The sequence below is a fragment of the Panthera uncia genome, chromosome D2 (assembly GCF_023721935.1).
Source record: "Panthera uncia isolate 11264 chromosome D2, Puncia_PCG_1.0, whole genome shotgun sequence".
Classification (NCBI taxonomy): domain Eukaryota; kingdom Metazoa; phylum Chordata; class Mammalia; order Carnivora; family Felidae; genus Panthera; species Panthera uncia.
Genome location: NC_064818.1, coordinates 56314059 through 56329052, shown reverse-complemented (window position 1 = coordinate 56329052; position 14994 = coordinate 56314059). Strand labels below are relative to the sequence as shown.

The 14994-nt window shown below is 41.9% G+C and overlaps 1 long non-coding RNA gene across 1 annotated transcript in view; it reads right to left on the bottom strand.

Annotated features, from left to right (window-relative positions):
- Positions 1-386: 386 nt before the first annotated feature.
- LOC125932869 (uncharacterized) overlaps positions 387-14994 on the bottom strand; it is a 36220-nt gene continuing 21612 nt past the window's right edge. Inside the window, exons 3-4 of the long non-coding RNA XR_007460773.1 lie at positions 5587-5723; positions 387-2449 (exon numbers count right to left, since the gene is read on the bottom strand). This is a non-coding gene — a long non-coding RNA (uncharacterized LOC125932869). The remainder of the gene's footprint in view (positions 2450-5586; positions 5724-14994) is intronic.

Below are 14994 nucleotides of genomic sequence, written 5' to 3'. Positions count from 1 at the left end.
TCTTTAACATCAAGCAATACTGGATGAAGTCAGTTCTCTGAAGTTCCAGGGTGAGTCAAGACAAGAGGCTCTACCATGAGAGGATTCCCAAAATGCATTCTCAATGAATTTCATTTATTTGGAGGGAAAATACACTGAGGTCAAGGAGGTTTGGGGAACGTTGGTATAAATCAGTCTAGACCTATTTTTTCATAACAGGATTTCGCCTGTAAAATGCTAATGAGGGATGCGGAAGCCCCAAGCGTGGAGGGGTGGTTGTATACAATGGTTCCTGGTTCCTGAGCTTATTTAAGCACAGATCCAGACCCACCTTGCATCTTTTTTATTTTCCACAGTACATCTCATGAATCTAGCACTTGGTGGAACATCCTTTAGGAACCACAGACTGATGCTGTAAGTGGAAAATAGTTTTCACACAAAGGGCAGAGAATGGGAGATGGGACAAGAAAGAGGGGATGGGGGAAGAGACAATGAAGAAAACGAGGAAGCAGGAGAATGGAAGGAAAATGAGAAAAAAGGGACAGAACAGAAACACAAAGGGGAAAGGAAAGGAGAACAGGATGTAGAGAGAGAAGGGGAAAATTTAAGAGAATGAGGAAAAGAAAGAGTGGAACAGGAAGTACCAGTAGAGAGGCCCCCTGGGACTAGAACCACATCCCCACTGCTTTTAGGAGAGACCCAGGGGCCTGTAATCTCCTCCATGCTCAACTCCTGTTCAGGCCACCCCAGCCCCCAGCGTGTCACTCTCTATGGAGGGTTCTCTCTGGCATTGTTACCCATCTTGCAGCCCCTTGTTCAATGGTTGGTACTTAAAATGCAAGAATTCATTAGCAAGGGAAACTCAGAATATAGAAATAAATGGTGGCTCCTAAAAAAACCTAGAAAAAAAATAATACATAGAATAAGAAAATCCAAAAATTACTACTTCTCTTATTGATGTCGTGTAGCTTCTTGTAGCACAATAGGATGTGACCAAAACTAAACAAACATTCTCTACTCAGCCAGGAAGTCTAGTTGCCTAAAGAAACTGACAGCTTTTAAATGCCAGCTGAGCCTTTCACCCAAGAGAGCCTGCTTTCAAACAAACTGAAAGTACCAAAGTGGTAAAATAAATTCCTAAAAGCTTAAGTGCAGTGCATGTACACAGTGCTGAATCCTTTAGAATTCCCCAACAAAAAGATATTTACTTATTTAATGAAAGCTATTTGCTATTAAAAAAAAATCTCACGTAACACATGCTAAGATAGAAGTAGGCATTTTGAAATAAACTCATAGAGTCATCCAAATTGAAAGCCTCTAGAGTTCTCAGTAAATTTAACATCAGATTTCATTAGAACAGTGATTCCCAACCTCTTAATCACTGTGACTTTTTTTTTTTTTTTTAGGATTGTTCTTTGAAGCCAGTCATTTATCTTAGGTCTTTGCTCTATTAAATTCCACAGTTATTCATGAGTTCCATGCTGGACTGTCTGGTTGGCCAATGATATTCCAAAAATTTCTGTAATTTCAAAAATGTAAGTTACAGTGACTAGTGTGATACACCTAGGGTCAGTGAATACAGTTGATACTATTCTATCCAATAGAAAAGAAACTTGGCATTTAGTTAACCTAGTCAACCCCATCAGAGGCAAGGAGTTGGCCCTTCATACTATTAAAAATAAGACATAAGCCATTATTACTGATTTTATAAATACCCCACCAATCCAAGACCCCAAGGGTGAAAATCCTTGCATTTGAGATTTTTCTGGAAACCTTCCAGCTTTCAATATTTGGTGCATACTTAAGAGTTGACTCATCTTAGGCCTCTAAACCAGGGGTGGCCAGTGACAGCACATGTGTTCCTGTTCTCACTTTCTGTGCCTGTCGCAGGCATCTCTAATCCATCTCTACAAACTTTCCCATTGAATGACTTTGTTGTTGTTGTTGTTGTTGTTGTTGCTGTTGTTACTTCTTAATACAGTGTTTCAAGCAACCAGTGAATCAGAGCTGGTGCTGAAGATGAAACCAGCTTGTCTTTCCTGCTCTACCCCATGTCTTAGGTGATTTGTTCATAAGGCAAGTGCAGGGGATACAGGCTCAGAATTCCTCTGAACAGGGATACTTGAGATTCCATAATAAGGGTGGAAGATGTAGAAATGGGGGGAACTAAGGCATGCCAAGTCACAGAGAATAAGATGACTTTTATCTCCATTGGCAGCTGATTATAAATAGCCCTTTATCATTCTTTTTGCTTTCTGTACTCCTCTTCCTAACATAGGTGCAAGGATTGGATAAACAGGTATGGAAATAAACAGGAAAGGTTAGTTCAAGAATGGGTTAGTCTAGGCTGGGGAAACTTCCAAAATGGTCTTGGAATAATACTGGTACCACCCTGCAGGGCCATGGCAATCAGAGTTTCCTGGTCTCCCAAGTCCTTTCTCTCGCATTAATTCCTTGGAGCTTGCCAGCCCTGTGAGAAATGCAGAAAAGATGTCATGTTCTCTTTTTATTCATGAGGCAAGAGAAGATTAAAGAAGGTGAGTGGTTTTGCAAAGTCACATGGCTAGGAAAGGATGGAATTGGAAAAAGAACTCAGATTTGAACATTTCGAGGTCAACGCTCTTTCTGATGCATTTGTGTTACTCACATTGGGGTATAATGGGCCAGGATAGGAAGGGTAGGGCCAGGCGATTATTTCAAAGATTTGGGATGAAATGGCACTTCTCAAGATTTTCTCACATCTTGATATAAAAAATGTAAAGGCACATTATGAAGTAGAACACAGAATTTGCAAATTTTTTATGATAAAAATACAAGATTTTGAAGCTATTGGCTCTATGTGGACCCATTGTGGCCCTTTCCCAGACTTCTGATGATGCTTTCACTGTTCCCTTCTGGTGGTAACAAGGGAAATGGATTATCCTTCACCACACTACCTCTCACCTCTTTTTCCCTCCTCCTCCTTGCTCTTTGTCATTTTTATTTACGTAAGTGATGTTGCCATTCTCAGAGACCCCCAAAGGTAGCTTGCTTGTAATTCATCTCAGAGGCCTGGGGCTGCCATGGTCAGGCTCTGGTGAGGGTCTATCCCTGGATTACAGACAGCTGCCTTCCTGCTATGTCCTTATAGGGCAGAGAGAGAGAGAAAGGCTCTCTGCTATATCTTCTTATAAGCACACTAATTTCATCGTGGAGGCTCTGCCCTCATGGCCTTGTCTGAACCTAATTTTCTCCCAAAGACCTCATCTTCAAATACCATTGCATTGGGGTTAGGGATTCAATAAATGAATTTGGAGGGAACACAATTCAGTCTATAGTGATCAGTTAGGATGATTTCAATTGTAAATAATAGAAGATCCAACTCAAGAGGCTTAAACAATAAGAGGCATTTGTTGGCCCAGATAACTGGAGGGAAATTAGGGTGAGCCCCAGGATTAGGTGATACAGATCCAGAATTAGGTGAACCATATCATCAAGGACTTTGATGGCCATAGTGTTGCCTTCATACTAACACTGTTTATTCTCTCAATGTGGGATGTCTGAAACTTTGGGCTTCCTGGTTCACCTCTGTGAACATGTCTCATTAACCAGAATTATGGTATGGAGTGATTCCCAAACCAGTCACTGTGGCCAGTGTGATGGACTTTACTGATTCACTTAAACCAAAGTTCACTCCAAGAGCTGAAGGAAGATTCTGAATTCCACAGCTGCTTCATAATCTAGGAGAGAAAGGAGCCAATCTGGGAGGTGACTATGGTGTCCACTACAAGTTCCTCTTAACAACTCTCCACTTAAACTGTTGACTATAGCTGGTACATGGCAAGTTCTAAGTAAGTATGATCTGTCTAACTGACTATCTGCCTGTTTATTACGAGCTAGAGTGAAGATCCTGGGAAGGGTAATAATGGGATGGGCCCTACAGAAAACATGAAGGGAAAGGCTATGAATATTAAGGTCAACACCCCTCTGGACTCTTATCTTGTGGCAACACAAAAGAATTCAAGAAAGGGATGGAGATCTCTGGTCCTGAAGACTGCATTTGGGGTTTCACTGGGTTCACACTTCATTTGCATCCACTCCTTTCTCCAGGTCTGGGAAGAGCCATATTTATATTTCTTCCACACAGAAATTGGCATCATATCACGTCAGCTTTCTAGGATCTGAGTTTTTATTTAAATCACTTTGCAAATGATTTCAGAATATATATATGAAAATATAAATATGAATATAAATAGATATTTATATATCATTAATATAATAATAAAATAAATATATGTATGTTGGGAATTCATGATACTAAGTGTAATAAGCCAGTCACAAAAGGAAAAATACTGTGCGATTCCACCTATGAGGTATCTGGAGTGGTCACATTCATAGAGACAGAAAGTAGAACACTGGTTGTCAGAGGCTGGAGGAAGACAGATGGGGAGCTACTGTTTAGTGGGGACAGTGTTTCAGTTTTGCAAGATGGAAGAGGTTTGGAGATGTGTGGTGGTAACGGTTTCACAACAATAACTACTGCTGAACTGTATACTTAAAAATGGTTAAGGTGGCAAGTTTTATGTTATATGTATTTTGCCACAGTTAAAAAAAAAAGTCAAGAGTCATATGTGGGCTTCGCTTTCTTTTACCTTACTGTCACCATCATTCTTTTTTTTTTTTTTTTTAATGTTTATTTTTGAGAGAGACACACACATCGTATGAGCGGGGGAGGGGCAGAGAGAGGGAGACACAGAATCCAAAGCAGGTTGCAGGCTCTGAGCTGTCAACACAGAGCCCGACACAGGGCTTGAACCCATGAACCGTGAGATCATGACCTGAGGTGAAGTTGGGCGCTTAACTGACTGAGCCACCCAGGCGCCCGCCATCATTCTTTAATAGCCTCTTTTCTATTTCCATTATAAACATCTTACTTGAATGGCCAGCAAAATTTTTTCCCACCTCAGGCATCTGGACTTTTTTTTTTTTTTTTTAATGGTTAAATTTAGACTTTCTATTGAGGTAGTCTATATTTCTTTCTAGATTTACAATGTTTTTTTTTTTTTCTTCCCCTAAAATGTGCCTTTCCATTTTTACCCTCCGTGACAGTGGAGTTCTTTTGCAGCTTTTTTTCTTTTTTCTTTCCCAAATAAGCTAACTTTAGTTAATTTTAGCCTAACCACATTTTGGGTAGGATTTAGCAAAAGCCAAATTCTACCACTTATTGGGGCTGTAGCCTGAATGTTCCATGCCCCCCTCCCCGGGTGCTTTCTCAAGGGTTACTTCCTCTGCCAGGCCCTTTATGAACATAATTTCACTGGGTTACCCAGCTTCCCTAAGAGGTCTGTATATCACCACCATTATACACGGGGACACTCAGAGGGAGTTAGGTAACTTATTCAAATCTCTCAGGTGGTGTCTTTGGCTCCAAAGCTTTGTAATGTCTTTCTTTCTGTACTACACTGCCTGCACCCTGTCTTTTCCTTCTACTCCAAGGCATTAGGATATCTCTATTTCCGACCCCTTGGAGCACCAAATCCCTTTGTGGGGATTGAAAAAGCCTGCTAGTGAGAGCTGGCAGTAGAGTCCTCTGCTGTAGAGATGGGTCATCAGAGCTTTCGGACTCACCCCTTCTGTCTCCCCTGTCCAGCTGCCCAGGTCTTGTTCTCACCCCAATTCTCCAGCAGCCATCACCACACCTAACCCAGTGGACACTTCGATCCTCTCCTTGAGCCAGCCTGGGTGGAGACAAATTCCCATCTTCCCTGTTTTGAGCAGAAGCAAGGAGAGAACATATCAAAAGTAAAGGCACATTTACTGTGAATGTAAGATGAAACCAAATCAAATTGCAACCAGGAAAGACAAAAGGGGGATCTTTTTCATAATTGAACTGCAGTCCTTCCAGAGTGGCTGAGGATTGATCTGGCTGCAGCTCTATTCCCCATCTGCCCTCCAGATCTCCTCAAGGGGAAAGAAGCCAAATTTTGACTCCTTCATCCTTCCTGGGCCAACAGTGGGTCTGGGGGCCAAATGGACCATTGCTCCTAGAGCCAGAACCCTCACATCTCTCCAACATCAAAGTGACGTGATACCTGGAACCTACTGCCCTCTCTTGGAGGGGAGCTGGTAAAGGAAACTAACATATTGAGCATTAGTGTGAGAAGAGCATGGGATGTGAAGACATGCCCACAAACAAGGCGTTGCAAGGAAGAGTTAAGAGTGTGTTCAGATTTCCAGCAGCATCCACCACTAGTGGTGAGATCTCAGGCTGGGCAAATCATCCCACCCCTCTGTGTCCCATTTCCCTCTTATGTTGGGTATCTGAGAGGATTGAAGAGGTAAATGCACACAGCACTCAACAACATCCCAAAGTGTTCACTTTTATCAATGACCCTATGCATTAGGTGTCAGTACTCCAACTGCACCAATGAGGCAGCCTTTGAACGCAGGTCTGCTGTGGTCAGGGCTCACATTCTTTCCATTTCCCTATTGCAGTGGCCCTAGTATGAGGACTTGTTCTCATACTGTCTTGCACCATTACCAAGCTGCGCATTTGTGGAGTCCTTAACAGCCCTAAGTAAATAGCTGTTTGAATTGAATGCATGAATGCCCATGTTAGTGAAAGGAGAGGAAATGATTTGAATTTGAGAGACAGAAAAAGCATTTATATCAGAAGCAAATAGATTAATTCATTTAGACAGTCAGTTGGTTAATATTTACAGAGTATTCATAGGATACCTGGCCCTATTCATATAGGTTATACCATTGGGGATGCCTGGAGGAAGTGGGGCAGGTGGGGAGGGGGCAGAGGATTGGAGGCATGGGGAAAGTTGGTCTAAAAAAATAAAAGTCTGAATTATAATATTTAATATTAATATTACTTTATAGTCTTCAGGCAATTGTAATCCTCAAACTGAGCTAAAAAAAGTGTTAGAGAAAGTAAAAACTGATAATGTGACTTATAATAACTGTATTAATAGTTGTTATATAAAAATATTTATGTCCTCTTCTATCCCCAAATCCTGGTTACATGAATGCTTTGTATAATCTCTCAAAGCTAGTGATTTTAAATTCCAAATTAGCACAGACCCCAGGTGAAGGTTTTTATTGGATTGTTGCTATGGGCAGAAAGTACTTATAAAAAAGACACCATGCCTTGGATTGAAGGACAAGATTCTAGAGAGCAGGACTTTGTGTCTTTTAAATATTTTTCATTAACTTATTTTTAATTTTTTTTAACTGTTTATTATTTTTGAGAGAGAAAGAGAGAGACAGAGTGTGAATGGAGAAGGGGCAGAGAGAGAGGGAGGCACAGAATCTGAAGCAGACTGCAGGCTCTGAGCTGTCAGCACAGATCCCAACATGGGGCTTGAACTCACAAACCATGAGATAATGACCTGAGCTGAAGTTGGCCACTTAACCAACTGAGCCACCCAGGTGCCCCAGAATCTCATGTCTTGAAGGAGGTTTATGTTCCTTGATTCAATCATTCATTAGATTTATGAAGAGGACAGGCAGCAAATAGGAACCTCAAAGGTCAGAGGCATGTGCAGTTAGTTGGGGGTAACACCACCATAGCTGGGAAGGCTTGATGTAGTTAGGGTTGTGGGTAGATTGGTGGAGAGGGGGGAAGAGAGAGAGGAACCTGGGCCACAGATCCCTCAGTGTGGGCATCTGCAGGTTCAGACAGGTGAGGGAACAGACAGGTTGAAGCAGGTTAGATCACAGGTGACACAGGAAGAAAGGGCTCTTGGGAGTGGCTCTCAAGCATGAATCCTTGAAATAAGTGTTGAAATAGAAGTGAGATGAATCTGGAGACCTCACTCCTCTTGCAGCCAATCTTGAGTCACTAAATGGATTCTGGTTGTTGCAGAAAGGGGACTCTCGGAGGAAGTCTAGTAAAGTGCCTCCAAGCATATTTGAATCCCAATCTGTCACAGGTTGAAGAATCTTGGTGAATCACTTAATCTTTAGGCTTCTACTTCCTCATCCATAAAGTGGGGATGACAACAGTATCTGCCTCACTGGGGTTACGAGGATTAAAGAACTTGATGAATGTCACAAGCTCAGCATTGTCCCCAGCACCTTGGTGCTCCATACCAGGCAGTGATGATTATTATTGCACTGGAGAGACCTAGGGCTATCACTTTTGGTTTGTGAGCCCCGCAAGGGCAGGTTCTATGGTTTTATCTTTAAGTACTATTAAATTACTTAGTTGATCATTGTTATTGTTGCTAATAAAATAACATTTAGCTTTCCTGAAACATGGCTTCTGCCTCTAGTGGTGACTAATACCTGATAACAAGCAAGCTCTCTGGAATCAACTCTTCCAGGGTTTTTTCAACCAGAAAAAATAGATGGCTGAGGAATAGCCATACAGTTAAGCTGTCATGTGAGTTTTCCCCACTCCCATTGCTTGTCTTCACTTTATTCCCTGAACCCCAGATCCCAATAAAGGAGATAGCATAGATAGAAAGAAGAAAGAAATATGAAAGCAAAAATAGTTTTTGACTCAGAGGGTTGGAAGGCATTGAAGGTTCTCCAGACCAACCACCTCACAGTCAACAAAGAGTGATAACAGTGATGTCAAGAAGGAAATGGAGAGAAGTGGAAGGAGGGAGGGAGCCCTCCAGAGAGAGGCAGGGGTAAAGGATATAAAGTGGCTGGACAGAAGCTTTGCTCCTAATTACAATGTTAACAACTGATTGGTGTCATGCTGGATAGGCTGAGATCCTCGGGGAGTAGACAGGAGGTCTCTTCTCCCTATCCTCTCCCACTTAAATTTCTTAGTACTTGATGCATCTTTCCATCTTTCTTTGCAATCTTTTTCCTTTTGAAATGTCTCTCTACATCTCTTTTATTCTGAGCATAAACTTTTTTTTTTTTTAGAAAAGTCCCTTCACTTCCTTATTTTCTCTCCCTCTGCCTCTCCAACTCTCTATCTCCTGCCCTTTTGCCCTTCTGTTCTGGTTGCTTATTTCCTTTTCTGTCTTACTTGCCATCCATCTTGCTCTAATGCCACATATGAGTTTTTATTCATCCTCAGCCCAAGATAACTCCATCCCTTCATGGAGAGGAAGATCTAGGAAAAATCCAGAGCTCTGGGTTCTGGCCCTTCTCTTATTGTGCAGCTCTGTTATTCCTTTAGTGTTTTTAATTCTCAGTCTCAGCATTGAAAAGAGAGAATGAGCTAGGATACTGCTCAGTACTGCTCTCCATGAATTACATTTCAACTAAAGGCTTAGAAGACACAGCTTCATTGTTTAAGATGCAAGATGTTCCAGCCAATGTTATGCCACTGATGTTATGCTTTTATGGGATGAGATATTCTGGTGGAAACCCAGCCTCAGCTACTCTGCAGCCTACAGGCATTGGGACACTTTGTAATATTTGGTACACTTTGCTTTGGAATTATGGAGACTTTGGCAGAAAGTTCTTTCAAAGTCAATGTAGTCTACCCTGTCCCCTGATGTCTGCATCCCTGAATCCAGGGAAGGGGACACTCACTATTTCCCAAGGCAGCCCAGTCCATTTCATGGCCAAGTAAGAAAGCTGAATTTTCAAAGAAAACATTCTCATGTTTGGTCATGGTGGTGGTTTGCTTAGCAAACTATCCGTCCATGAATGACAGTTATTCTCAATTCTCAGCAGCTACAGGTCATTCCCCTCCAATCAAGTTCTTTGCAAGAGAAAGGGCTCTAAAATTATCAGAATACTGGATTGTTTGTCTTCCTGAAATTTACAGATGTAGAGATAAAAATGTGTTTGTCGTGCAGGGATCCGTCCTCGTCAGCCTCATCATCAGGCATAATAATGTCTAACACTTCTGTAGACTTACTAGGCACAAGGCATTATTCTAGCCATTTGTATATGTTAAATCAAGAAAATATGATTTCTCTAAATAACTTTCCTATTTCCTTCCCTAAAGGGGTTTGAATATAATGACACATCAACAAGAGAAGGAACCTAAATGTCATCTGGTCCAATCCCCAGCTTTGCTGATAAATCCCAGAGAGGTTATCTGCCTTACCTTAGGTCACCCAGCTATAGTGGTAGAATGGGACCTCAAGTGTTTTAATAACAAGCTCACTATTTAGAGCCAGGATCAAGGAAGGTATTTAGGGAAACTGAGATTCTTTTTCTGGAATACTCTGCCTCATTCTGCTTTACCTGTGGCTAGTACTCAGCCATAAAGGTGCCAAAATCACCCTTCTATTTTTCCTACCTTCTTATCTTTTAAAATAAGCCCTTCTTTGAATCTCCTTTCAGCACTTGTATCATCTGTCCTTTCATTTCCCAGTATACTTAAAAACTTTTCTAATGTAGCCAAGTGAGTTTCTCTCCAGGTTAAAGTGAGATTTCTGGTTTTGGAACAAAACAATCATTTCAACTTCATTGCCATTGACTCTTATCAGAACAATTGCCAAACACAGTTTGGTTGACTAATTCAAGATCTGTTGGATCTTTTTCCTTTGGTGGCCTGTAGTAAAGGATATAAGAAACAGTGGGAGGGCAGGTGTCATGGAGAGGAGACCTTTGGGTAGAAAAGGAGATGGATAGTATCTTTTCTGGTTACATGTTGAACAGAACATCTCTCTGGAGGGAGAAAAGCAAGCTGCCTCCCTGTTTGCTTTGATGGAAATCCATCTAAATTTTGCTTCTGGTACAACCCAGGAGCACAGTATGAAACTCCTGCCCAACTCTGACTGTGAATATTTCTTCCCAAGAAGCTCTATCTGTTTCCAATCCACATTTGGAACTAGGTCTGGCAATATTCATAAAGAGGAAAGATTTTGTCCTCTCGGAACACAGGAATATTCTATGTCAGCAGCTGCCTTTTTCTCAATATGAGTTTGGTGCATCGGTTATTTTAAAATCATACTTGCCTTCAAATGTTGACAACTTTATAAACAGTATGGACATGGACAGATAAATCAAATTCAATTTATAACTAATGCTCAGGTAATTCCCAAACGATTTTATTGTACAGAATATTATTCAGAATGTTTGTTGGGTTTAAGTTTCTCTTGTTTTTTATTATTTACTTTTATTTATTATTATTATTATTATTATTATTATTTTTAGAGATAGAATGCAATTGGGGGAGAGGAGCAGAGGAAAAGAGAATCTTAAGCAGGCTCCACATTCAGCGTGGAGCCCGATCTGGGGTTTGATCCCACAACCCTGGGATCATGATCTGAGCTGAAGTCAAGAGTTGGACACTCAACCGAGTCATCTAGGCACCCCTTATTTTTAATATAGATATAATTATAGTTGTATTTGTTGGGAAAAAGTACTTAAGAGAGATTGGTTGGTTTTTAGTTAGGTTTTGGGCAAAAGTGTGTTTTCCTCAGTTGTACGAACTTTTCTCCACTTCCTAGCTAGAAAGATGGGGTTTGTGTGCATTTTAGGGTCACACATACCTGGGGCTGAATCTTCATTCTACCACTTACCATTGTGGAAGTGTGTGTGTGTGTGTGTGTGTGTGTGTGATTTAGTCCTTTGAACTTCGACTTCCTTCTGTGTAATACCACTTCTCTCACAAGCCAACCTGAGTGTCAAACAAGATATTTGGAAAGCACATGGAATAAGTTTGCATAGTGCTAGGTATATAGACACTCAGTAAATGTTAGCTTCCCTGTTTGTGTGTGTGTGTGTTTGGAGTGAAGAGGGGAAACTAAGTTGACGAGTAAAAATTGGAGGACCATTCCAGAAATAAACAATCAAACTAACAAAAAAAGTCAAACACAAAACAGAAAGGAACTGAGGGCTGAGAAATGGCAAAAACATTTAGAAAAATGCTATTAACAGGTATTTACAAAGCTATTTATATGTTTAGGTCCTTTACCAGGTGACCAACACGTGGGACTCAAGGATACACTCGTTTGAAGAGATAAGATTTATTCATTTGTAAAATAGATAATGAAAATGCAAAGAAGTTGTTCCTCCTGGAGTTGAGAGGAGAGAACAATCTCTGTGCTTATGGCATCTTTGGAGACAAGAGAGAAGTTCAGTGGTGCTGAGGGTGGGAGGCAAGGGCAGATGAGAAAACCTTGACATGACCAGCCTTTTGAGTCTTATGACTAAGGCTTGGGAATGGCTGAACAAGGTGAGACAACTGAGTTGTTGTTGTTGTTGTTTAAATAGCAGTGGTGAAAAATGATCTTGATATTTTTTTGAACAACAGAAAATCCCAAACAAGCCTAAATGGGGCTGGATAGTCTCACTGCATTTATGCTAAGGGAGTGGTGGTGGGTGGACAAGCTGAAGCCATACAATGCACACTCCTGGCTTCCTTATTGGGACTGAGAGATACCCATACCCTTTGTTGAGTTACTTATCCGGATCCTCCTTAAGCTCCCTTTCTTTTTTCCCAGCAGATCCCGGGAGAGATGTCCTTTCAACCCCGTGTCTCTGCTAAATGCCTTTTGGATCCAAGCAGTGGAGCCCATTGGATGACTGGACTAACTCAGAGACTATTACTGAGGCTTATTAGGCTGGCAAAAAGAATTCTAGTCAAATCTTCCAGGTTAGAAGAGAAATGACAGCTGCCCCCGAAGGGATTCCCAGGATGGAGCACAGCAACCATCCTACAAAGGGTTAATACTCCCCCTCCCCTGGCCCCCAACTTACTGCCAGAGATCAGCTAATCTGATAATTACAGCAACAAACACAGTTTAGACAAACAAGACCTGACCCTGAGGGTTTGGAATGAAAACATTTACTCTCTCCCTCCCCAGAGAGACGGTGCCTGGAGCGTACACACAGAGACACTGGGAAAATACCCCTGTGCTGGAGCGAGGGGTGAAAACATCTGTGTTCCTGAGCTGCTTGGGAAGATAGCGTTAATGGGGAGGGGGTTCAGTGGGGGAGGCGGAGGAGTGGGCAGTGGTGCAGTGGGAGGGTGTGCAGGCTGGGAGCAGATGGAACATGTACCCATAACTGGAGCTATAAGCCAATTGTAATTGATTTTTACAGAAGAGGCAGAGTGCAGGGAGAGGTACATAGGAGACTCAGCGATTCAGAATTCTAGTGAAAAACCTGGAAAGTGGCTAAGTGGGGAGAAGCGTCCTACAACACCAAAATGGGGTCTATTTTTTTTTATTAAAAAATGTTTTTAGTGTTTATTTATTTTTGAGAGAGAGAGAGGGAGAGAGAGAGCGCATGAGAGAGCGGGGGAGGCACAGAATCCAAAGCAGGGTCCAGGCTCTGAGCTGTCAGCACAGAGCCCGATTTGGGGTTCAAATCCATGAACCATGAGATCATGACCCCAGCTGAAATTGAGCCTTAACCCACTGAGCCACCCAGGCACCTGAGGATCTATTCCTGACAGCTAGAGGCGAGGAATATTCAAAACAGCCCGATTCTAAGTCAAGTTGACATCTGCCCACCAGGGAGTGAGGGGCTCATCCTTTTCTCACCCCCAAAATTTGGCTTCAAATTCTGCCGGCTTCAAAACATGTCAAACTATTTCCCCCCCTTTTACTTCTAAATGCTGGTTCCTAGAAGAAACCTTTCTGGGTTGCTTAAACGGGAGGGGCTGGTGTGGCTTCAGTCTGGAATTCCAGCAGTTACTCCTTCCCAACTCCACCCTCATCATTTCTTTCTTACACTTGGCTGATGGTGTGTCAGCCGGTAAACGCTTCCCGGCCACTTTGAGCTCTCCAAATTGTGGTGAGGCATCCAAATGCTTGGGGGATTGCAGATCACTATATGGATTACACCCAGCTAAGAGGAATAACTGTGATTGATGATAGGATCAAGGTTTAAAGTGAATTCCATAAGGTGAAAGATGGTCTAAAATCAATAAGATAGGATGTGCCAAGAATGTGACGCACTGCATTAGGTCCAATAATCAACTGTACAAGTATGAGATGGAAAGACCTAGAAAACAATAGTTTATGTAAAAACAACAACAACAACAAAGCAAAACATGTTGTGGCCAATAACTGGTTCAATATGAGATGAGCATATTTGCTTAAAAAGTAAGTACTAATAAAAGTATTGTGATCACATTAACATTTTACTGGGTTCTTAACAAAGACTGAACAAATCTTTTTTCTTTTTTTAAAAATGTTTATTTATTTATTTATTTTGAGAGAGAGAGAGAGCGAGCGAATGCATGTGTGAGTGGGAAGAGGGGCAGAGAGACAGGAGAGAGAATTCCAAGCATGCTCTGTGCTGTCAGCACAGAATCCAACATGGTGCTCAATCCCATGAAACGTGAGATCATGGCCAGAGCTGAAATCAAGAGTCGGATGCTTAACCAACTGAACCACCCAGGCGACCCTCCTTTTTCTTTTTTAAGTATAACTGTTGGCTGACCAAGCACAGTGGGGAACAATTTTATTTGTCTGTGCTTTAGTTTAATTTCAAATTCAAGTCCCCTATCGCAATCTCTACAGGGTCTACTTTGCAGTTGTCAGTGGCTTCCATACCTTGTTCAGCTAGGTTCACTCGCCACATGGTTTGAATCTCCTGCAGGCCCTTGTAGGTGCTCCTCTGCTCATCTGTTGGAGAGCCCCCCAGTCCTCAAGGAGACATCCTTCTTTCCAAATAGGTCAGTCTTCTTATGGCTCTGCACACACGCTATGGCCATTTGCTCTTTCATTCATTTTTTCCTGTACCCCTTGGCCAGCCACTATGTGCTAGGCACTGTTGCAGGAACTGGGTGTTCAGTAATGAACAAGGCACGGTCCCTGCCCTCATCAAGCTAATGTTCTCATGTGGGTAGGCAAATCCTAAACAAAAACTAAAAAAAAAAGATTAAAAAAAAAAAGGTATGAAAAGTTACCAGGTACTTGAAAAGCCTTCCACTTGCCTAGACTTCTCTGAATGTCACCTCCTGCCTCCTAATCCAGCTCAAGTGCTTTTCCCTTGAAAGCAGAAAACTGCCCCAGCTCTGTCTTCCCTGAACTTCTGGTGCCCAGGGGCTTGTAACACATAATTAACACTCAACTGGTCTCTAATTGTTTCCCCAGCTAATTTTGCCTCCCAACAGGCTGTAGGAGACATAAGCTCTTTGAAGTTATAGGA